Source organism: Hevea brasiliensis, chromosome 2 (assembly GCF_030052815.1).
Source record: "Hevea brasiliensis isolate MT/VB/25A 57/8 chromosome 2, ASM3005281v1, whole genome shotgun sequence".
Taxonomy (NCBI): Eukaryota; Viridiplantae; Streptophyta; class Magnoliopsida; order Malpighiales; family Euphorbiaceae; genus Hevea; species Hevea brasiliensis.
Genome location: NC_079494.1, coordinates 3,687,686 through 3,713,443, shown reverse-complemented (window position 1 = coordinate 3,713,443; position 25,758 = coordinate 3,687,686). Strand labels below are relative to the sequence as shown.

At 31.0% G+C, this 25,758-nt stretch overlaps 1 long non-coding RNA gene across 1 annotated transcript; it reads left to right on the top strand.

The window, feature by feature from the left end:
- The first annotated feature begins 21,069 nt into the window (after positions 1–21,069).
- LOC110638114 (uncharacterized) lies at positions 21,070–22,058 on the top strand. Its single transcript, XR_002491623.2, has 2 exons — positions 21,070–21,735; positions 21,806–22,058. It is a non-coding gene; the product is annotated as an uncharacterized LOC110638114 (long non-coding RNA).
- Positions 22,059–25,758: the final 3,700 nt, after the last annotated feature.

Here is a 25,758-nt window from a genome sequence, read left to right as displayed (position 1 = left end):
GTTGGATGAAAGGATGAAAGGACAGAGATCCTAAACAAAATCCTAACTTTCAATTTTGATTCTCTTTAATTCCAAGACGTAGGATCGTGTTCTTTTAGATCCAAACCCTTCATCTTCTCCTGTTGAAATCTTGACCCTCTATTTTTGAGCACCTATCTCCTATAAATATCTACATGCAATACTATGGAGGTAGTGGTGATTATTAAGGAAAAACCCTGAATTTCTGTTGTAGCTTTATTGTCTTTCAATTAGAAACTCCCAAGGTTTCTAGAGACTTTAGAAACAAGTTTTCTATAGGATCTCGTTACTAAAGCTATAGGTCTTGCAATCCATATCCTTAACAACTGTGCACCATCTTGAAAACTCAAGCACAACCCATCAATAAGATCTCACTTTCATCACCTTACCGTCTCAACTTTAGTAGCTTCAAATTCGCAAGGACATCGGTATCGGCTCACCTGTTATTTCAGCTCTTTACAGGTAAGTGTTTAACTTATCATTCTCAAAGTATCACTAGCCTATGTTCATGATATGAGTAATTTTAAGGTTCTTCGTCATACCGAATCTTCAGAATAAGTTCACATCAAATTTGACTTATCTCACAAATATAACTTTTGTTTTTATTGTGACGTTCGTGAGTTTTACTTTTATCGTTACTTTATCCTAAATTTTCTTCATTTTATTTTGTATGAGGTCGAGTCACTGATATTTCGTAAGTACCGTAAGGAGTACAGATGGAAGTGACGATATGGAGATTCCCGATCTGAACAAAAGAAAATGATTAGGAAATGTTCGAACAAATTAAGAGGTCGGCTACTTAGACTAGCTCGAAAAAGTGAACAATGAGATCGGGTACCGAGATTAGTTCAGTCGGGCAAACTAAGAAATCGAAAAGATTTCAGACAATGAGCCGAGATGAGTTCAGACAATAAATCATGAGATCGAAAAATAAGTAAGTTTGAATAATAGGAAGAGCGAGCAGTGAAGCACACTATGCCTTCATTCTAGTTTTGAAGTAGGTTCAAAAAAAGTTCGGTTCCACGTCCGAGACCTTTAGAATTCACCTTTAACAAATCAGGGGGACCGGGAAAGAGTTCTTCCCTAGAACTCCTATAATTTAACCTTTTATAAAGTGTTTGATACTATATTAGAGAGACCGGAAGAGAGTCCTTTCCTGGATTTTCTTAGCCAAAGTTCTGATAAAAATATTTTAAGAGATTGGGAGAGAGTCCTTTCCTGAATTCTCTTAGCCAAAGTTCTAATAAAAATGTTTTAAGAGATCGGGAGAGAGTCCTTTCTTGAATTCTCTTCGCCAAAGTTCTAATAAAAATATTTTAAGAGATTGGGAGAGAGCCCCTTCCCGAATTCTCTTGGCCAAAGTTCTAATAAAAATATTTTGCATAAATTAGGGGAGATCGGGAGACAGTTCTTTTCTTTTTAGCCCCGATACTTTTATTATAAAATTCATCACATATTCTAAATAATGGGTCTGCGGGAGTGTCCTTCTAAAGATTCCCGAATCTTATATTGAGATCTGATGGAGAATCATCTTCAAGGCCCTCATATTTATATTATTAGAGTAGAGTTCTTCCTTCAGTTTAGCTTAATCAAAAAATATCATAATTCCAAAAATATTAAATTACTTTAAGATGAAATGATATGAGTAAGGGTTTCATTGGTAATTATGCCGATGATGGGACCTTCCTCTATTAACTGAGAGTCCTCATTAATAAAGGGAATTCTCTAGGTTTTAATTAACACGTTCCTTTTGAATTAGAGTGCTAATTAAAAGGAATGAAAATCTATACCCATATCGGTTCTCAAAGTATCCATTACACACACCGCACCCTCAGTTATTTGAATGCTAATGATGAGGTACATAATGTGTTAGTCGAGAGTCTTCCTCACTCATCATGAATATTGAGGGACCAAATAACACCTCTTTAGAATTAGAATCCTAATTCAACGAGGGAGAAACTTAACAAATACATAACAAATTAAACAAATACAATATCAATTCACTATAGGATCATCCCATATACTAGTGTTCTTGGGTAACCCAAAATAGTGAAATATCAAATGTCTCTTTTATCAATAATAGGGACCAACATCATAATACTAACCCCAAAATTATCGATCTTAAATTATAAAGAGCACATCGTTAAATCTGCTTGCCCTCATCGAGGGACAAGGTGGAGTGCCTAACATCTTCGCCACACGTACATGGACTCCGAGCCCAGAATCTCTGTTTTAGAAGTGATTTTATAAATTTTTATTTTTACAAATGGTTTTCTTTAATTTCCCTCAAAATTAAAGTGACCACTCCTCACTTTTTCCACTTTAGTGAGAATCATCCGGCGATCGCAAAACTCTTACAATAAAAACTTTACTGAAACTTGGCCATTTTAATGGTAGAAGAAAATTTATCAAACCATGCACTAGGGGCTTGTTTAAGACCATAAAGAGATTTTCGAAGTTTACATATCATATCTGGATTTGAAAGAGAGTGCCCAAGTAAAGGTTTCATATAAATAGTTTCTTTCAAGTCCCCATGAAAAAACGCGTTTTTAACATCCATTTGATGTAATGGCCATTATTTTCCAGAAGCAATAGCAAAAAGAGTATGAACGATGGCCATTTTGGCTACTGGAGAAAATGTCTCCTCATAATCAATTCCATACTTTTGTTTATACCCCTGAGCCACCAACCTTGCTTTATATCTGTCAAGAGAACCATCAGGCTTAAGTTTAACAGTATATATCCATTTACTACCAATCAATGAAGCATTCGTTGGGACAGGAACTAAGTCCCAAGTATGATTAGTTTCAAGAGCCAAAAGTCTTTCTTCCATTGCACGTCTCCAACAAGCATGCTCTACTTCTTACTTATAGGTAAAAGGTATAGGAATAGAATAAAGGGTGCTAAAAAAAGAAGTGGAAGGACCATACCGCTCTGGAGAGTAACCATATCGATTTGGACGATGGCTAAAGTTGGGAGGAAGTGACCGTCGTGGTGGTGGAGTTGATGGTGACTGTGTTGGTGAGGTTGGAGTGGATTCAGAAGTAATTAAAGGACCCTCGGAATTGCAATCAGGTTGAGGTATAATAGGTTGAGTCACCGTTGAACCTGGATCAACTTCTAATGAAGAGGTTAGAGAATCATTAGGAAAAAAAGGTAAGAAAGAGATAGACTCATTAGTGTTTGGGCGATAAAAAGCTTGAGATTAAGGAAAAAAGAATGAATTTTAAAAAAAAAATGACATGACGGGAGATGTGTATCCTTTTTGCATCAAAATCATAGCATATATATCCTTTATGTTTATCACTATAACCAAGAAGCACACATTTGGCAGCTTTAGGGGATAATTTGGTACGTTATGAGGGGGTAATAAAACAAAACACACGCATCCAAAAACACGAAGTGAAGAATAATTAGGGGATTTTTTATATACAAAAAACCAAGGTGATTTGTTATCAAGCGTTGGAGTTGGTTGTCTATTGATAAGATATACTACTGTATGGACAGCTTCAACCTAGAATTTTGGTGGTACATGAGATTCAAGTAAAAGGATACGGGCAAGTTCAATAACATGGTGATTTTTTCTTTCCACCACACCATTTTATTTAGGTGTTTGTGGACATGATAGCTGTGGTATGGTTCCCTTTTCTTGAAAGAAAATATTAAGCGGTGAAGAGCAAAATTCTCCACTAGGATCAGACCTAAATTTTTTAATAATCTTTCCAAATTGTGTCTCTATCATAGTGAAAAATGATTTTGCAGCATTAGTCAAATCAGATTTTGCAGCATTAGTCAAATCAAATTTTGTACGCAAAAAGTATACCCAAGTGTGCCTTGTATGATGGTCAATGAAAAGAACCAAGTATCTATAGCCCAATCGAGATAAAATTGGAGATGGACCCCATAAATCAGCATGTATTAACTCAAATGGTTCCTCTACTTTAGAAGTACCATGAGAAAAAAAGGAGTTTTGTAGCTTTACCAAGAGAATAACTTTCACACTTTAAAGAAAGCAAATCAATCGGAATGCTTAATTTTTCAGGAAGAAAACTAGAATTAAACATGTGTTTGAGCCTATTGTCATGAGGGTGTCCAAGGCGTCGATGCCAAAGACACCACTTTTTATTAGCTAATGAAAATTTGAAAGCTAAAGAAATAGAATGACAAAATGGAATAGAATACTTTTTGGCATAATGAGGTGTAGAAGGGATATCAAGGTCCAACAGGAATAATCGCCCTTGCTTATGCCCCTTCTCGATCACTTTCCCAGTTTGCAGGTCCTGTATAACACATCCAGAAGGAGAAAAATTAACTGAGTAATTTTGATCAACCAACTGAGAAATCAAATTTGTTGTTAATGTGGGAATATAAAGAGAATTAGGGAGGGGTAGAGACTTGGCCAAAGAAAGAGTTCCAACACCCTTAATAAGAAGTTGTTCTCCGTTAGCAGTAATGACAGTACCATTTGGTGAGCATGGTTGAAGTTTAGAGAAAAATTGTTTTTTGCTAAACATATGATTAAAGGCTTTAGAATCAAGGAATCAATGAGATGATTGAGTTTTTTTACCTGATAAACCAGCAGCAGAGAAAGCAGGGGATATAGCACCTGGAATAGCTGATTGTAAAGTAGATTGAATCATTTGTTGTATAGCATCTTGAGTGAGATTGATACTCGTGTTATTGGGCACTTCTTGCTCTACAGGTCCATTTGAAGTGAATAAGGCAGCTTGGTTGTGCTTGTTCCTTTACAGAAGATGACACTCAAGTATCACACGTCTCTAGAGTTGTGCAAGATTTTTCCAGGATAGCGGCTCCCCTAACTAAGTTAACTCGGAAGAATGTTCCATTCACTTGGACAGATGACTGTGAGAAGAGCTTCCAGAAGCTTAAGGAGTGTCTAACCACCGCCCCTATGTTGACACTACCTATGAGTAGTGAAGGATACACCGTGTACTGTGACGCCTCCAGAGTTGGCCTAGGGTGTGTTTTGATGCAGAATGGAAAAGTAGTGGCTTATGCTTCAAGACAGCTAAAGAGGCATGAGCAGAACTACCCCACCCATGATTTGGAAATGGCGACTGTAGTCTTTGCACTAAAAATCTGGAGACACTACCTGTATGGTGAAGTGTGCGAGATATACACCGACCACAAGAGTTTGAAGTACATCTTCCAACAGAGGGATTTAAACTTGAGACAGAGGAGATGGATGGAGCTTCTAAAAGACTATGATTGCACTATCCAGTACCACCCTGGGAAGGCTAATGTAATGTGAGATGCTTTGAGCGAGAAAATCTTACGCGGTTTGGCGCACATTTTAGCAAAGAAAAGACCGTTGATTCGGGAAGTACATGAGTTAATGGATCAAGGTTTAATCCTAGATCTTTCAGATGAGGGGGTATTGTTGGCTCATTTTTCAGTTAGGCCAGACTTGAGGGACAGAGTTAGAGTTTCCCAGCACAGAGACCAACAATTGATGAAGATCATAGAAAGAGTACAGCAAGGTGAAGGTGGTGAGTTCGGGTTTGCCAATGATGGCGCCCTTATGCAAGGTTCTAGGATATGTGTGCCCGATGTGGATAATCTCAAAAATGAAATCATGCAAGAGGCACACTATACACTGTACAATGTCCACCCAGGCTCCATCAAGATGTACCATGATGTGAAGGATAGCTATTGGTGGAATGGCATGAAGAGAGACATAGCAGACTTCTTGTCCAAGTGCTTGACTTGTTAGAAGGTGAAGTTTGAACACCAGAGACCGTCAGGGAAGCTGCAAGAGCTCCCTATCCCAGAATGGAAGTGGGAAATGATCACTATGGATTTTGTGACTGGGTTGCCTCGTACCACGCGAGGATATGATTCGATATGGGTAATTGTAGACCGTCTAACCAAATCAGCTCACTTCTTGCCTGTGAAGACTACATATTCTGTGGCACAGTACGCCCGACTCTACATTGGAGAAATAGTCAGATTGCATGGAGTTCCGGCTTCCATAATATCTGACAGAGGGCCCCAGTTCACTTCTCGATTTTGGAGAAAGTTGCAGGAGGCACTTGACACACAGTTGAACTTTAGTACGGCTTTTCACCCTCAGACAGACGGACAGTCCGAAAGGACAATCCAAACACTGGAAGACATGCTTCGCATGAGTGTTTTGGATTTTGGAGGTCAATGGGATGATCAGCTAGCTTTGGTGGAGTTTGCCTACAACAACAGTTACCATTCCAGCATAGGGATGGCACCCTATGAGGCACTATATGGAAGAAAGTGTAGGTCTCCTCTGTGTTGGACGAAAATGGGAGAAGCGAAGGTGCATGATGTAGACCTAGTGTAGTACACTTCAGAGGTAGTTCCTTTAATCAGGGAACGATTGAAAACAGCTTTCAGTAGGCAGAAGAGTTATGCAGACCCCAGACGGAGGGATGTGGAGTTTGCAGTAGGTGACTATGTATTCCTGAAGGTTTCTCCAATGAAGGGAGTCATGAGATTTGGAAAGAATGGCAAGTTGGCACCTCGGTATATCGGACCTTTTGAGGTTACTGATAGAGTTGAAGCAGTTGCCTACCGGTTGGAGCTACCACCCAACCTTTCTCATGTTCATCCTGTGTTTCACATCTCCATGCTCAGGAAATACATTCCATATCCTTCTCATGTACTACAGTCGGATGTAATAGAGCTAAAAGAGAACTTGACATTTGAGGAGCAACTTGTAGCCATAGTGGACTACCAAGTGAGACAGCTAATATCAAAACAGATCCTATGGTTAAGGTTTTGTGGAGGAGTCAGTCAGTGGAAGAGTGTACCTGGGAGTCAGAAAGGGACATGCGTAGCAAGTACCCTTATCTGTTCAATGTGTAATCATGTACTTTATTCTGCCTTGTGTAAAATTCAAGGACGAATTTTAAATTTTATTATTTAATGAGTATTATTGATATTTCAATTTTATTTAAATTTTAAGAAATTATTTGAGATTTTTCGGATTTTAAAAATCGGGTTCGATTTTCCGAAAAGATAAACTTTGATGATTTTTAAAAATTTATTTAAAGACCACGTAGCAAAACTAAAAATATATTTTGAGTCAACAAATTTTTCTGAGTTTTCTAGAATTTTTTTCAAAATTTTTGGACCTCGTTTTCTGTCCCAAGGTAGAGTAAAACTTCAAAATTTTGTATCATAAATCGAACCAGCCGAATCGAATCGGACCGGTCGAATCGGAACGGTCTTCTTCTTTTTCTTCCTCCTCCCCGCGCGCGTCCCGACCTCCCTCCCCTTCTCTCCCGTTTTCTCTCTCCTCCCTCCTCCCCTGCCACCCCAGCTCGCCGGCGCCCATCCCCAGCCGTCCCAGCCCACCGACCATCGCCTGGAACACCGGAAAACGGAGCCTGAAGCGAGGCGACGCGCAAGCGCACCGCTTCATCTTCCCGGCCAAAATCCGGTCGATCCGGCCACCAATCGGACCGGGTCTTGTGTCTAAATCCATATACTCGTCGAGAGCTTTCCATAAACACCAAGAACACCGAAATTTATTAAGCGGTTTGTCCAATTTTTGCCCGGAAAGTTTTAGCCCATTTTGAATTTTGGGCTAAATTTCTCGCAAACCGTGAACCCCACGAGAAAACTGAGAGTACCAGAGCACTCCACTCATCGAGAGTTTCGTGGCGACATAAATTTTGAATTTTTTCGACACAGTTTTTCGGTGGGTCTCACGAAACTTCGCAGTATTTTTTCGAGTATTAAATGAGCTTAGAAAATTCGATAAAATTTATGTACTAACCCCCGTGTTATGAGCTTCGTGTAGGTATCCTCAATTCGTGGAAATTCGACAATTGTCCGGATCTGTGAATTTCCGGCCAGACAGACCCGCTACCGGAAAAGTCTCCGAACTGGATCGAGGTTTTAGCTACCCCACCATTGTCAGACATCTCGAGCGCGTTCCCAAAGTCGGAATCGGCAAATGTAAACCCGAACCTTACTTTTTCGTAATTTTCTAGTGCTTAAATAGGATTAAAAATCCATAAAATATTCTTGGTAGCTCAGAAAATTATGATTCTTTTTGCAATAGCCTAGTAATATTGCTGAGGACCGCGGGGCAAAGTTTTAGAGCTTGTTTGGGTAGTTTTTGCAAAAATGATCAATTATAAGGACTAAATTGAAATTTTACATATTGTGATGGATGACTGATTTGATGGGCCCAGGAGGGGCTGTGTGATGTGATTGAATTGTGGATATATGAGTTGCGAATATAGAAGTGTGTTTTGAGCCCTTTTGCAGGTTGGGTAGGTCCTAGGTATAGGGGAGACTCTATCGGATTTTCGACACGACTTAGGACGTATTTGGTCTTTTCATGATTTGTATTGAGTCAATTGTGTTAAATAATTGTAATGTAATTGTCAGGTGAGCCGGGACAGCCTTCTTCCTCCGGCCGCCCACGGTGACATTGTCAAGTGCGTGAGTAAAATATTAATTTTAATTGTAATTTCGATATTATTATATGTTCAAGCATGTCCATGCATCACTTATATGTATATATCTATGTAGTTAAAATTTAGGCACGATTTATGTTGCATTCATAACTGTTAAAGTGCCATGGATGTTGTTGTGGTAATTTGGAGCAGTGTGCGTGCGTTAGCGTGCGTGTGATGTGGTGTGGACTATGGATAGGACGGGTAGACACGGCTTGAGATCTTCATTGGGACCGGTCCTTGGGTAGTCACGGCTTGAGTTCTTCATTTGGGACCCGATTTGGTTTATTAAGCGAAAGTCAGGCTTGAGTTCTTATTGGCACTGGTTGGATTTAAGAGAGTCAGATAGGATCGGCTCCATATATTATGATTGATATTATTGGGTGTGTGAGTACTTCAAATTACCTTTTTGCTGTTATGATGTGAATTTATTGCTGATGTTGCATTTCACTTTACAGGATGCATTAGTTTTAGATAGTTATAGAGATTATGGTTAAAATTGATATTTTACTCTCTGAGTCGAACGCTCACTCCTGTTCAATATTTTTCCAGGCCACAGGAGGATATTTTTGAAATTAACCTGCTTTTCTCTATCGCAGGTCGTTTTCTCATGTTTGTGTAATTCTATAAACTTCTAGAAATTTTCGCATGTGTTAGAAATATTTAATTGATTCGGGTTTGTAATATAAATTGTTATGTGGACCTATAAACATATAATGATATGCATGTTTGATGGACTGGATGAGGGAGCTGAGCTCCCATATGTTTTTATGATGATATGAGTATGTGGAGGGTGAGCTGAGCTCCCTAATTGAGTATTTACTGTGTTTACAGGTCGGGTGAGTCAAAAACTCCCCGTTGGAAGATCCATTTTATGGCCGGACTCTGTCCGATTGATTTCTTGAAATTGGGCCCAAATGGGCCTTAGAGTTGGATTAATGAATAGTTAGGCTTATTACGGGCCTCGGGGGCTTTAGGCTGGCCCAGGTCCTAGTGCCGGTCCGCGCCCATAGATTGGGTCATGACAATAGTTCCTCCCATTAAACTTAACAAATATTGTATCAGATTTATCACAATCCATATAATTACAAGAAGTAAGGAACAGATCACACCTGGAGTGGAGAAACCAAAGGAACCAGATTCAGCAATCCTTGTACGTGAAGCAAGCAATCACCAGTGGTGCTATTGATGTTGAAACTAAGACAATCAAAATTTTCTTAAAATGACTCTTTAAGGATCAAAGCAAAACCAAGCTCTGATGCCATGTAAACTTGATAATTGCTAATATTGGTATTTCATAAAAGAATTGTCAAAACAATTGTATATCCTCATATATACAAAGATCCTATTTATATACAGTGTATTGAATAGCTAAAATAAAAAAATCCTAAACAAAGGATCTAATCTAGGAAATTTACATAAATTAAGGATCATGATTATACGCGGAATATATTTTTGACCCGCACCATAATTATAGGCTAAGATTGCATAATTATAGGCTAAATCACTGATTTATAGTCAGTTCTGGAGCAGGCGAGGACAATGTGACCTTGGATTTAAGGGTTTTGGCAAGGAAATCATGGTAACTTTGAGGTGGGGAAACTAGGGGTGTGCACGATTTTTATAGGCTTGGAATTGAATCGAAAAATAATATCAAACCAAATTGGTTTTATTGTTTTATTTAATTTTAACTTTTCATTAAAAATTAAATTATATATATAATTTTATTTTTTTAATAATTTAAATTATAAATATATTAAATTATCTTAGAGATTTATCAAACCAAACTGGTTTTATTGTTTTATTTAATTTTAACTTTTCATTAAAAATAAAATTATATATATAATTTTATTTTTTTAATAATTTAAATTATAAATATATTAAATTATCTTAGAGGTTTTAATTATAAGTGTGTTAATAAATTATATAATATATTTAATCTTTAATTATATATTTATTTTATTATTAAAGCTATATAATTAAAAAATATTAAAAAATATATTACATAATATATTATATATCAACAATTAATTATTTAAATGATAATTTAAATACAATTTTATATGATAATAATTATATAAAATTACTTTAAAAATTAAAATTTAAATCAAAATATTAAATCATAATTAAAATATTAAAAAATTAAATATAAACAATTATAAAAGTTCAATTCAATTTCAACTCTTAGAGAGATTTCGAATTAGAACGACACACCCCTACTTGAAATTAGGGTGGCATTTGGACGTAATATCTCGAGCTACTCTATGTGGTGGTAATTGATTGAATGTAAAGATTAGAGAGAGAATAATGTTTTTTGTTTATAAGTGATTTTTGTTGCAATTTAATTTCAAAACCTTATAATTTTGGAGACGCATCTAATGTTACTGAGCTAAAGAACGAGGGCTATTCGGTATGATAGTCATAATTTCTTTATACTCGATGTTTGAAATTATTGGTTAATATCATCAATTTAATCCAAACGTATTAGAAAAAATCTATCATTAAATTCTAAGTGAAATCCAATTAGAAGAATCATTATATTATATAATTGAGTTAATTAATAAAATTTAATAATGCATGATTTTTAATAATTTATATATAAGTACTTGAGTTAGTTAATAAATTTTAATAATTTAATATATTAAAAAAAATATATGATGAGCTAATTAATTTTGAAATTTAAATTCAAATTGAATTTAAGCATTTGGCCAATCATATCATTTTGAAAAGAGGGTTCAACTTTTGAACATTGATAGTTTCCCGAGGAGAGGTGAATTATTATTATCATCCCATTGAAGCTGTGTCACCTAAACCTTAGGGTCCACAACCACCAACTGGCGTAACTAGAGAAGACCTTCGGTGGAGTATTAGCCAAAATTCCAAGGACATCGGGCTCATTTTATTTATTTATTGATATATAAAAGGAAATTAAGGTTTTAGATAGATTTACTTTCAAGGGAAGGAAAAAGCCTCTTCTTTGAGAAAAAAAAAATATATTAATAAGAGAGTGGGGATTTAAATTTAAAATTATTGAGTAATATGTTTTGTAATTATTTGATTAAATAAGAAAAAAAGTGATAGATATTAGAGAATATAATTTACAATGTATTTAGCCTATGATAATTAATTTATAAGTATTTAGAGTGTATAAATACTTAAAATTTTAAATAGTTATGCGTTTGATTATAGTGCTTATAAATAATTGATAAATAGTTTATATATTTAATAAAAAATAGCTTATAAATATATTTATTATTAATATGATTAAAAGAAGATATTAAATAAAATAATTGATGGAATTAAAAAAAAATTAAATGAGAAAAATATGATAAAATACTTAATTAAATTAACATATAAGTATAGGATAAACACCAAGATGAAAAATTGATTTCCAGTTTATTCTTTTTAACTTATAAATTCAATTATAAATTAAAAAATATTATAAATAAATAAATTTATTTTTATAGTTTATAAATTGATTGACAAGCTTATAAACCATGAGAAACACATTCTTAATCCATATGTCACTCATCCTCCATGATACACCAAAATATAAGAGAGTCCCTAATCAATAATACTTGTAGGTCATGGATAAGAAATTAAAAAAAAAAAGAAATGAAAGAACTTGATATTAGGAAAATGGCCGTGGGAGTACCCAAGTCAACTAGATTCGAATAAGGGTCAACAATATTATTTAGTTGTCACACAAGCTTGCCCACACAAATAGGTCGGGTAAGCAAACAAGTCGACTAAATTTACTAAATAGTACCCACTGATTCAAGTACGTTAGGATTGTCATAATTATAGAGACATTAAATTTGATTTATAAATGAATATACATAATTTAGACAGACCACTTACGTAAGCTTTATACGTGTCGAGTTAATATTAGTTCCTTAACTCTATAAATAGGGAGTATCACCGATAGGGGACGCCATATTAATCTGACCCATATTCTGTCACAACGCAAGTCCTCTTCAAAATATTTACCCAAAGATCCATATCTAAAACTAATATTCCAAGTTAAAACTTACCGATCACCTCTTTCACTCCCAAACCCTGACCACGTGTCAACATCAGATGAACTAACCGAATCCTAAACTATCACTCCAAATGGATATATTATGTAGGAATCTCATTTAAATATGCCCTTAAACTTTTTGTCCAAATTAATCCTCAAACTTTTAATAAGGATCAAATTGATCCTACCTTAGTAAAATAATATATTTTAATAATAAAATATTATTTTCTTTAATTTTTAAATTTTACAATTATTTACTATTGTTAATTAAATTAAAAATTAAAAATTCACAAGAACACAATAAAACACCTCTAGATCATTCAACCCCAGGTTAAAAAAAAAAAAGCAAAATTTCAAAAATTTCATAACATCTAGACCAACAATACCACAAAAATCATATCAGCAATACAATTGGAGCATCCCAACGTATATATAATGCAAGAGGAAGAACCATAGTACAATTTCAACAATACAATCATAGCAAAAAAAAAAAAAAAGGAAATCCCAACAATACAGTCTCATCTATGACTGTGGAGCTGATGGGGCTGAATCAAGGGCCATTTTCATATGCAGCCTGCAAAACATATGAGCAAGCAAAGTGTTTGAATCTGGGAAGGGTTCTTGGGTCTTTGTCGGAGAGAGTGAATGAAAAAGAGATATGTCGATAGGGGAGGATTCCTTGGGAGGAAGAAGAAGAAGAATTTGCTAAATGAAGATTTAGGTTTTAGGATAGCACTAATATCTAGGCTTTGGGATGGGATTTTGGGTTTTAATTATTATTTTTTGTTTTTAATTAAAAATAATAAATAAATTTTTAATGCTTAAAAATATAAAATTAATATTTTATTAATAAACATTTTAAAATATGTTATCTTATTTTTTTTTAAATAAAAAATAGGTATATTTTATCTTAATTAAAAAGTTTATCCAGTCTTTAACTAAAAAGTATAAGGGTTGGTTTGGCTTTTTCTTCTGAATGTCATCAGTTTGTGAAATTATTGCTGATCAACTAACTTATTTAAGTCATCCAATTAATGCAATGATAAATCCAAGTGGGCTTTATACTATATATGTATCACCACAACATTGATTATAAAATAAATAGCCCGTTTGGCTTTGGTTTAGTGGTAAGGGTATAATGAATCAGAGTCACGTCGACGATTCGATCCCCTCTCCGATTAAAACAAAAAATATAAAATAAATAAACAAAATAAGATTAATTGTCATGGGAAGGAATCTCACACAACTAAGAAAAGATTTATAGTAATTGCTAAAATTAGCTAGAGAACTCATCAAAAAAGTTTTCAATTGGAACTTGGAAGTTGAAAGATAGGGGAGCTACCAAGAGCATTATAGTAATGCAACTACTTGCTTATGCAATATATTATATAAAACAGTGTGATACTTCCAACCTTATAATAATCCCAAAAAGATGGAACCAACAAATTTAGGTGCATGCCCTTCCAAAGACCTTAGATTCTCTAATTATAAAACATGGAAAGGAGCTCTAGAGAGGCAGTGGGCTATATAAAATTATAAATCACACATGCATGGTTGCATCAAGCTGGTATATATAGTTGGATGCTTTGCAAAATGGGTATAATTTTAAAGCGGACAAGGACAGGCAGACAATGGCATTGTCATATTCTTCATGGATGAGAATGATCATCCAAAGCTTTGCCGATTGATTGATGAATTCGATACCACATTTTAAAGACACTGCACAACTATATGCGTAATTTGATCACTTGTATTAGACCTGCCTATGGGCTGGTTTTGATACCGCCGATTCAATCGGTTTCTCAGTTTAAAACGGTTTCAATTCTTCGAAACAATTTTACAATATTTTTAATTTTATATAGATATATCAAATTAAATAAAAATTTTAAAAAATTTAAATGTAAATTCAATATAAATTGAAAAAAAAAGAAAGAAAGGAAACAAGATTTTGAATCAAACCAATTTTGGTTTAAAATCATCAATTTGAACTAGTCGATTTCAAACTAGGTTCAGGGAAAAAGGACTTTGAATAGACTCTTAAAGCTTGAAACGTTAATCCAGATCGATCCCAATCTGATTCACGAATTGAACCAGTCCTTAGCTGGGTCTAACTTATGACGAACTATTCCATTCCCTACCTATCAAATAATGCTTGATTTTAACATGAACGTATATGGGTATAATTAAAATATGGATTGCGTTTGGTGGGATCCAATATCTGTTATGCAAGTAAACAATAGGTGGTACATAATTATACGACACAGACGGATGGGTCCAATCATTTTTTAGTAGTCATAAAGGTCTAATTTTGAGGTGCAATCGATTGCTCGTGAAGATTGGCCATAATATTGACAGCCACGCATGCTTTATACAATGAGAAAGTAAGCGTAGCATGCAGCCTAGCCTTTGAGATTTTGTTAATTGGTCGGTAGTGGGTAGGGCTAATGCATTAGACTGATGAACAAAGTATAGAGAAAGCAAACTTTTCTACTGGTTTCTAGTTGATGGTTTCAGAGCTTTTGCTCGACATGTCGTTTCCTTTGTGAACATTTTCTCTTCTGTCTTCATTGATTGGGGTGGAGCCCACTAAATCTTCTTATGATTCTGTTTACTAGTTGTTGATTATGTTAACTAACTGAGGGTCATTCTTTATGATTAAGATGGAATTAAGGGACCAGACAATTAATGATTTATTGGATAATATTAATTATTTTAATAATTATCAGATAAAATAATTTTTTTAAACTTCATAATTTTTAATTATTTGAAAAGAAGAGAAAATTAACTTTCAATTTCCAAAATTTTTACTTTGAAAATCTCATACCTTTTCAAACACGAAATATAAGTTTTTAAACTTTCAAAAATCTTCTGTTACTTTAAAAATAATTTTACTTGTGATAAATTAATAAATGATTTTGTGTTATTTATATAGAGATTTAGCATTAATAATAATGTAATTTTTTTATAATTTTAAAATATTAAATTTCATTGAATTTACTTATTTAATTTATTTTTTAATAATATTTCATTATATATATATATATATATATATATATATATATGATTATAATAATTATTATAATTGTCATTAAAATTGGAGAAGAATACGAGTGAAAATTATCAGACAGGACACGAGCCATGCTCTCTGTATACAAAAAACGACCAGTTACATGTGAAATATGAATAAGACAGGCTAGACCCAAGCCCATAGTGAAAACTACGGCCCATGGTCAACCAAGTGCGTGACTGCATTCCTGTCCCATTTAGGGACGGCAACAGGTCAAGTTTTTGAGACCGAACCATATTAGGACGAGTTTAGGTATTATATAATTGAATTTGGAATGAATTCTGATTTGAAAATAATATTCCTAATGGGTTCGAGTCGAATTCGGATTTTACATATTGAGTATCCGTTATCCGAATCCATTTTTATAAATACTTAATTAAATATAAAAAATATATTTTTATAATAATATTTATAAATTTTTATATATTTTATTTTATATAAAATGGAATTTAAAATATTTTATGAAATTATTAAATTTTTAAAATATAAATTATTAATCAAAATAATTTTTTATGCAAAATATTAATTAAAATATATAAAATTAAACTGGATCGAGTTTTTTTAGATAATAATAATTGAATTTGGGACGAGTTCGGGTAGTTGAGAAAAAATTTTAATTGAGTTTGGAACGGATTTGAATTTTAATAATATTAATCAAGTTCGAATTCGAATAGGATAATTTTCGCGGCTACCCTACCCGTTGCCATCCATAGTTCCAGTTTCTCCCGATTAACTACCCTATAATTACCCCTAACCTCATAAGAATTTATTTAATACAACGTTACGAATACATTCTTATCATTGCTATTTGCCTTATTAAAACCACATTGTCTTCATTATCGTTCCGCCATTGTTTATTCTGTTAAAGCATTGTTTATGAGAAGGGCACATCTTCTGAATGAAAAAGGTTTTTGTTAGGAACGATGACGACGATTCGCAAAGCATGAAATAAGAGATAATGTTCGAAGGGGTACGTTGTCTTCAGGAGAATCATACGGGAAGAGGTGGGGTTTGGCTCTCATGGGGTATTTCCTGAATTGAGGAAAAATGAAAGCCGTCTAACCAGCATAGACTTGGTGGAAGGCACATCTGAACAACATGATATGTCAAGAAGTGGTGTTGTATGTTCTGACGGAATTGACAAATTTTATTGCTTGATTTGTTATTGGGATGTTGTTTGGTAATATTGATTTGCCAAGGTCTTGATGCGTATGTAGCAATGTGGCTCTGAATAGTCTTCCTGTTTAGTAATATTCACATGCGTGAATTGATAATCGTCTTCTTGCTCGATTGATGTTACTATAAATGTATTGTTGTGGCGTTGTGGCTAGTGTGTGGTTCTGGTTTGGCTTTTCTATGGTTTCGATTTTAATTTTGTACGATTTTTTATTCTTCAATTTCAGTACAGTTTCGGTTTAATTCTCAATTCTTAAAACATTTTTGTGCAATTACTATCTTAAAAAGTCTTAGTTAGTTAGTATTTAAGTTTTAAACTGGATTACTAATACATAATATATCATATAATATATATCTTATAACTATTTCTAAATTATATGATTTTTAACTATAAGGTGTATGGATAATTTAGTATTAAATATATTATATAATAGAATTGAATAAGTATATTATATAATATACATTTTAATTATTTATTAATTATGTAATATTTAACTATGAATTAATATCTATATATATATAGAATAATAATATATTTACAATTAAAAATTATTAAAATTATTAAAAAATATTGAAAAATGAAATATAATATTAGGTTATATTTATGTCACGACCCAAAAACTCAAGTCATGAATAGCGCATGAATTATAGTTTTTTTTTTAAATCTATGCAAGCATTATGAGAGTATCACAAATTAAAATAACAAAAAAAAGGCTCTTTATAGAGATAAAGAAAATAAAAGTGAAAGCCCATACAAACTCCAAACAACTAAATACTAAACAAATAATAAAATCCCCTAGATAAACTTTTGAGTCTGTATGAAATTCATGTAAAATTGAAACTGTTCAACAAGTTAAACCAAACGTAGCAGGAATTCGGGTATACCATGGAAACAATACTAGAAATTGTGTCTCTCCAGAAACTAATCCAACGCTTGGACCAGGAGCGAAAATCTAATAATGTGAAACAGATAATAGACAGAGAAATATGGTTTGAGTTAATGCTAAGTGAATGATAATTACAGCACACAATGAAACAGGAATAAGAACAGGCAGACGCTTAATTAATTTTGCAATAAATTTTCTACCCAATAAAATCATACTTATGCTATCAAAATCATTAGTAAAATAATTACATAGAATAGATAAAAATCATTCAAATAAATTTTATGGTACAATACACCAGTATGATGATATCCCACATCACCAAATGTCAAATGGTAAGCACGCTACCAAATATTAGATGCATTCCTCCTCATTCATAGATATCAATGCATATGATACTAATGCAAATCATAAATTGCAATGATGCATGACTCAACAATGCAATCTAATATGGCAGGCCAGATAGCAGATACAGATACTAGGCATAGGTACCAATTCAAAACAGAAAATTAATTTTCATAAATCAATCAAAATCAACCCAAAAATTTTAGATAATGAACAATAACTGACAATGCAATTTCAACAGTTTATTTCAATAATTTCAGAGAGTCAATAAGATCAAATCAATCTCAAATCAATTTTGCGTAATACATCTGTAAATTTCACAATTAGATATCAATTAATATAAAAGACATTATATACCCGTTCCCAGAATCCTAATGGCTCAAATGCATAGATAATTAAAAAAATAAATTATTTAATCAAAATTAGATTAAAATTCAATAATAAAATAAAACTCTAGAAAGCCACATGTAAAATAATTGTTAAAATATTAATTTAAAATTTCATTTCATAACAATTCAATGCTAAGAAATTTTAAAAGGAATTAAAATGGTGTCATGTACTATAATTACTACTCACCTAAAACTTCCAAGATAATAGTTATTTTTAATGGAAGAAAGACAATTTCAATTGACATATTAAATATTCGAATCTCCTACATACCCAAAATATAAAAGAAAAATATCAATTAATAATAAAATAATATAATAATAATAACTTTAATATATATATATATATATGTGTGTGTGTGAAACAAATCCTAGATCGTGTGAAGTTGACGTCAAAGAATCTTATATATATATATATATATATATATATATATATATATATATGTGGATGAGGAAACTAATCGCGCGAAACGTTGATGCCAACAATCATATATATATATATATATAAAGAAAAAAAAATGAATTTCTAGAGTAATCGTAACAATTCAAGAAAAGAAAATAAAAATTAAATTCACATATTATTGAATAAAGAAAGAAATTTTTACCTTGAAAGCAAAATCCAAGGTGGTGAATAGAAAAGTAAGAATTTAGGAATTCTCTGCGCACATCATATTATAAATCATAAATTTTTATGTATATATATACATATATAACAATAAATAAAAAAATGACGAAAAATACTTATTTGAGAGTATTTGGCAAAAAAAAATGTAATAAATGAGTTTTTGAGAGCACAATTTAGTAGAAAGAGATGGTTAGGTTATATATATTTCAAGAGTTTTATTAGGTATAAAATGGGATAAAAATTGTTATTGAACTGAGTTGTTCAGATTATAAATATATATTTAATTTCAAAAATAATAAATAAATAAATAAATAAGTCATCCAATAAAATATTTTTTTTTATAAATATATTAAAATATTATTAGCTAATTAAAATAAATAAATAAATAAATAAAATATTGAGTTTCCACAATTTAGTTCATATATATATTGAAAATATATAATTAATCTAAAAAAAATATAAAAACATATATATATAAATTCGATTTTTAGTTTGGTTTTGATTTGATACAATTTTAATTTGGTTTCGATACAATTCTAATTCAGTTCAGAATGAAAAATCAGAACCGAATCAAAATATCAAAACAATTTCAAATCGATACAATTTCTATCAGTTCGATATGATTTTTTAGTTTGATACGAAATCTCGAGAACCATGCGCAGTCCTAGTGGTTATAAAAAAAGGGTTTATTGGAAATAGATAGCTTGATCGTTGTCTCCATGCTTGATAAGGATAATGCTGTTGTCAAATTTAATTTTAATTTTAATTCTAACATTTCTTCTCCATTTATTAATGGTTAATAAAAAAATAGGTATTCATGGTTATTCTATGTTTAAAAACCCTATTAATTAATAGAGTTTGAGTAGTGAATTAAATAAAAGGAAAATTTATAATTTGATCCCTAAATTTTGTTTTATATTATATTTGAGTTCTTAAATTTTAAAAACTTAATTATTTAATCTTTGAGTTGGTTATCATATTACACTTTAGTTCTTAAATTTTTAGAAATTAATTATTTAGTTTTTGGATTTTACACTCTATCATATTTTAGTCTCTGTAATTTTAATGTATAGAATAATTTAATAATTCTGTCAATGAATGAAATCATTATGAATATTAAAATTACAAGTTACAAGAACTAAATTGTTGTATATATTAAAACTAAATAGACTAAATAATTTATTTCTCATAATTCAAGAATTAAAGTATAATATAATATAAAATTGAAAGACTAAATAATTAATTTTTTAAAATTCAGATACTAAAATGTGATATAAGATAAAATTTAGGGATCAAATTATGAATTTTTCTATTTAAAATATTAAATTAAAATTTAATATAAATATTATTTTTTAATTTAAATACATTATATATTTAATTAAAAATTATTTGAATAAAATTGAGTAGGTATCCACCTACCATATGAACTATTTTTTATTATTTTTTAAATTAGCTAAACTATAACAGTTAAATAATAAATAAAATAGAAAAAACACAAATATCTTATGATAATTTTTAAAGTATCATTATTAAAAATCTTAGACTTTAAATATAAGGAATGTTTATAAAATATATGTTTGAATTTTATGAATAATTTTATTGCAAATAATTATTTAAATATTTATATTAATATAATTTAAAAAATAATTAATATTTTTAAAATATAATTAAAAATTTATTTGAAAAATATTATTTTTTAAAAATATATAATAAATATGATCAACATAATTTTATAATGTTTAAAATTATGATATTAAGAATTTTAAAATTCTTAAAAAATATAATAAAAAAGTAATTATTATTTTTTTACAAGATGAAATTTTAGTAATTAAGTTTAAAAATATTAAAATAAAAAATTAATATTTAACATGATAAGATAATTTTTACATAAAAATAAAAAGAGAAACTTGCCACATTGTAATTTTTTAAACCTTTCTATTAATATAGGTAGCATACAATGATGAGTCATTTTGAAAGCAGGTCTTTTATATATATATATATATATATATATATATATATATATATATAGAAGATCCCTAACGCACAGACACATTAAAAATCTTCCTGAATTGGGCAAGCCATTGCCCAAAAATCTGTGGGCTATCTGTACATTCAGGGACAAAAGTTGGTGAGCTTATCGCTAACATGGACCCATCTTTAGAGCAAACTCCCCCTAAAAAAGTCCCATTGTCTGTACTCAAACAAATATTGGCATAGCTGGAGGATAAGAGCAAGAAAAAAGATAAAGCCTAGCCAACATAACAATCAGCAATGGCATAAAAACATAGCTCCCACATTAATTGCAACGCCACTTTGGGTCAAGCAAATGAGAGATTTTAAGCCATATGGGGTCTTTAATGGTTGGTTGGGACTCTCCTGTCCCAGATCCTAAATCACGTAAATCATCTAGCTTTTCCATTTTAATTGTCTTGTAGTTGGTGATTTCTAATAAGCGAAACTGGGTCGGCAGTAAAATACAGGAAGAATTGGCCATTCACCAAGGGAGAGATTGATGCTTACTGGAAATTAAAGAAGAAAATAGAGGAGGAACATCTCAGAGCAATTCAGGTTTAATTCTGCAACATTTTTCACAATATTGAAGTCTGTTTGATTCCAGGAATACTAAATATGATGACGACTGTGGAACGAAGCTTGAGAGATCAAGCTTCTACCCGAGGCCAACACAATGGGGAGTCTCATGGACGTGGAAACTGGAAAAAGCTTGGAGGAACTCATAAAGAAAAATGGCTGGTAAGCTAGTATTTACAAACCCTTGGAGCCTAAAATAGAATAGTAACATCATATCGCCTATGTGGTGTAGGTGTAGTAGGAGCAACTGGGAATTTCTAAACGAACCTCCTGTGTTGGAACGCTCTTCCAACACCTACACTGCGCAGTTTCACATTGCCAAACTCGAAAACAAACAATACTGCAATTAGTGCTTAACGTTAGCTCTGCTTGCTATATATATGAATGTATAGATTTAGAATTTAAGCTACACTACCAACAGTGGTACATTAAGATGGTGTAAGCTGTAAAATGAATGTGTGTAATGAGTAGATTTTCTTGTATCAGTTTTGTTTTGTTCTAGTACTGCTGGTGATTTGGGCAAATTGTGAATGTCTCCATCGATGGACTTCATGGTTCAGTAATTTAATTTTATAAAATTCATTGTTATTAAAAATTAAAAATTTTTAAGTTAATTTATAAATTATCAACTATTTTATAAATAAAATTATTGAAGAAAGGAAAATGATTTGATGGTTATGGATATTTGAAAACATTTTATGCATTATTTTTTTTAATAAATTAATAATATAAAATAATTTTATTTATAAAATAATTAATAAATTAATATATTAATTTAAAAATATTTAATTATAGTGACTTTTATAAAATTAAATAAAAATTAAATAAATTTAATAAAAAAATTAAAATTTAATAATTTTTATAAAAATATTTACAAAATTAAATCAACGTGAATAATAATTACCCTCAAGTCTTATTTAATATTTCATTTAGAATAAATTATTTATAAAAAGAATTCAAAAGAATTTTTATATAATTATGTATGAATTTTATTTTTTAAAAATAAAAAATTTTTTAAATTAAAAATAATTAAATTATTTCATTCCAAATATGAAAATTAATTAAATTAAATTCTTATAAAATTTTACATCCATATAATATAAGGGGCATCATTGATAAGTGACAATTTCCTTATTAAGATTAAAATCTAAACTTTTTTTACATCATTAAATAATTTCATTATCATTTTATGATAATGTAAGATATATGACATTTTATTATTCAAAAATACACCAAATTAATAACTAACTTTTTTAAGTGTTTATAATTATGTGTAATTCTTTTAATTTTAATAAATTTTTCTTGACTTCAAAAATTAATTATAAATTTATTCAATAGTTAAAATTGAATTTAAAAGTGCTTTTATATATATTTTAAAATTATGAAACTCGCATAGTTATAATTAAATATTATTTTAAAAAATTATAGGGTTATATATATAAATATCTAATAATATAACCAGTCCAAAATCAAGTCAAAGAGCTAACACTTTGTCAAAGAGCCAGCACTCGATCAAAGAGTTAACACTTTGTCAAAGAGCTAACACTTTGTCAAAGAGCCAGCACTCGATCAAATAGCTAAAGTAATAATTAAAGAGTGAAGTATCTATTCAAGAGGTCAACAGAAAAAAAGTCATGACGAGTGATCAGTCCGAGCATCAGATGATTCAGATTGACTAGTCTAAGCATCAGATGGTTCAACTAGATTCAAACTGGGCATAAGCATAATGAAGACATCTAATCTATAGTAGGACTAAACTGAACACTCGTCCACGTGTCCAAGCAACACCTAACCGAGCTTTGATAGAACAAGTGAACAATGGAGGTATATTTGTAGGTGAGAATTTTGGGACAACAAACAAGTATGTCGAGATTATTAGAGTTAATCATAACAACTCTCTAACTTTTAGTCTATAAATATCAAAATCAGACATTAATCAGGTAAATTTACTCCATTTAATTTTCTACTGAAACTTATTTACGCTCTTAAACAATATCTTCCAATCAAACTTTAACTTGGGTATTAGAGTGATTGGCTAATAAGCCATCGACCTCACTCTGTCTCACTCTTTTTGTCATACGCTGATAAGATATTTAACCTGATTAAAAGAGATTCACAACACCGTCAATGTTAAAATCAAAAAATATATATATATATATATTTTTATATTAATTAATTACCGAATACATTTATAATTAATCTTTATAATTTGATAAATTGATAAAATTAAACATAAAAGATATAATTAAAAAGTTCACACACATATATATACCATTAAGGCAGATTTGATGAATAATATCTAAAAAATGGGCTAAACGTGGCCTCAGTCCACTAGGGATCAATTAAGGAGGATCTTTCATCCAAGAATTTTCTTCATGTCCAGTGAAGAAAAGTTTCTTTTTTTTTTTCCTCCCTTCATTTAAACAAGTAAATTTTATTTTATATATATATGTTTGCTTTAGCTTTACTCTATAATAATGGTGTGTTATCCTTAATTATAACCCACACTTCTCCAAAATGAATAATGCAAGCACATGCCAGATTTCTACTTTTGTCTGCCACTACCCGCTTCCAACTATAATTTTCCCTTCTTTTTTCTATCCTTATAGTTGAAGTTAATTTTCCTCTTATAAATTTGCCATTGGCAGTTGGTTACCAATTATTTTTCACTGTTTCAGAAGATCTTAATCTCATTATTACATCATCAAAATAAAATATAGAATTTTTTTATTATGAACTTAAAATATAAAATATATAGTGAGACTCATTTATTAAATATATGAATTTAACATATTTATATTTTTGAATTCATAATAAATTGAATCTAAATAAAAATTTTCCAAAAATATACACATTCAATCCTATTAAAAAGAGAAGCCTCAAGAAAGGGGAAGCTTTTTTCTACTTGACAATAATTATTTTTATAATTTTTTTTATATAAATGACTTTATTAAAATTTTAACTCGAGATTTTACAATATTAAGATGATTTTAATATTATTAAATTAAAATCTATTAATTAATAATTTTTAATTAATAAAAAACTTTATTTTCATTAATTCAATAAAAAGGGAGAAAAATAAACTACAAACTGAAAACCACAAGAAATAAACTGCAAACTGAAAACCACAAGAAGTGGACAACACAACCACCATGTAAAGAGATGTTTTTGTTGTAGTTGAAGATATATGCTTGGCCTAACCACCACACTACACAAGAACACTAACCTTCTCCCCAATTCAGTCCATGTTCACTAAGGAGCAAGGTTCTAGAGTAGCAAATGCTTACTTTTTCAACAACTTAAGCATTATGAGTGTGAGGGCACTTCCTTAAAGCATGGTGGAGATGTACTCTTTACCTAATTAATCCATTCTTCTCATGAAATTTAAATATGTTTCTGACTTGCTTGTTGATTAAGGATAAAATTGGATAGTCAATTAGAAAATAATATGTACAAATTGACAAGTTAAAACTATCTCTATTGAATGGTTAAAGAGGTCAATCGATCAAAAAATTCACGAGAATGTAAAAATAATATAAAGAAATTAGATAGAATGACTTATAATTATGGTGGTAAAGTTGAGTAAGTACTAATCAAGTATGTCAAGTTAAATAGAGGATGATTGACAAAATACTGAATTGATTTGACACTGTTCGATTTGAAAAAGAAAACTTGCATTTAATGCTTAATAGAGATATAATGCTCAATAATAGTCATTCCTCCCAACGTATATATCCAATAAAAGAGATAATGTCAAACCATGCTCATCTTGTTAATGGCAGGTAACCATACTACAGCTTACGGATAACTTATCACGATAGTCTATCAAATGTAGCCAACTTTGACCCATTATACAAGGGATCTAACTTAAGCTAGAACTAACTTAAACATTAGAGTGTCCCAATGAGACTCCACGCAGATTACTCTTTTGGTTCTCCTTTCTCTTTTTGTAGGCCTTTCATGATAGGAAATTTGGTATTTATCAATTGGCATTTGTGGGAATGTGGTGAAAGAATTCTTATTGTTCGTATGAATAACTATTATTAGTAATACACTGCACTTTTCATTTAATAGCCTGCTTATTTAGAATGTTCCTCACTAAAATATCCATTAAGGATCTTTTGGAATCTCACATCGAGTGTGGAGTATGTGTAGTACTTATATGGGATGAGGAGTCTTGGTAAA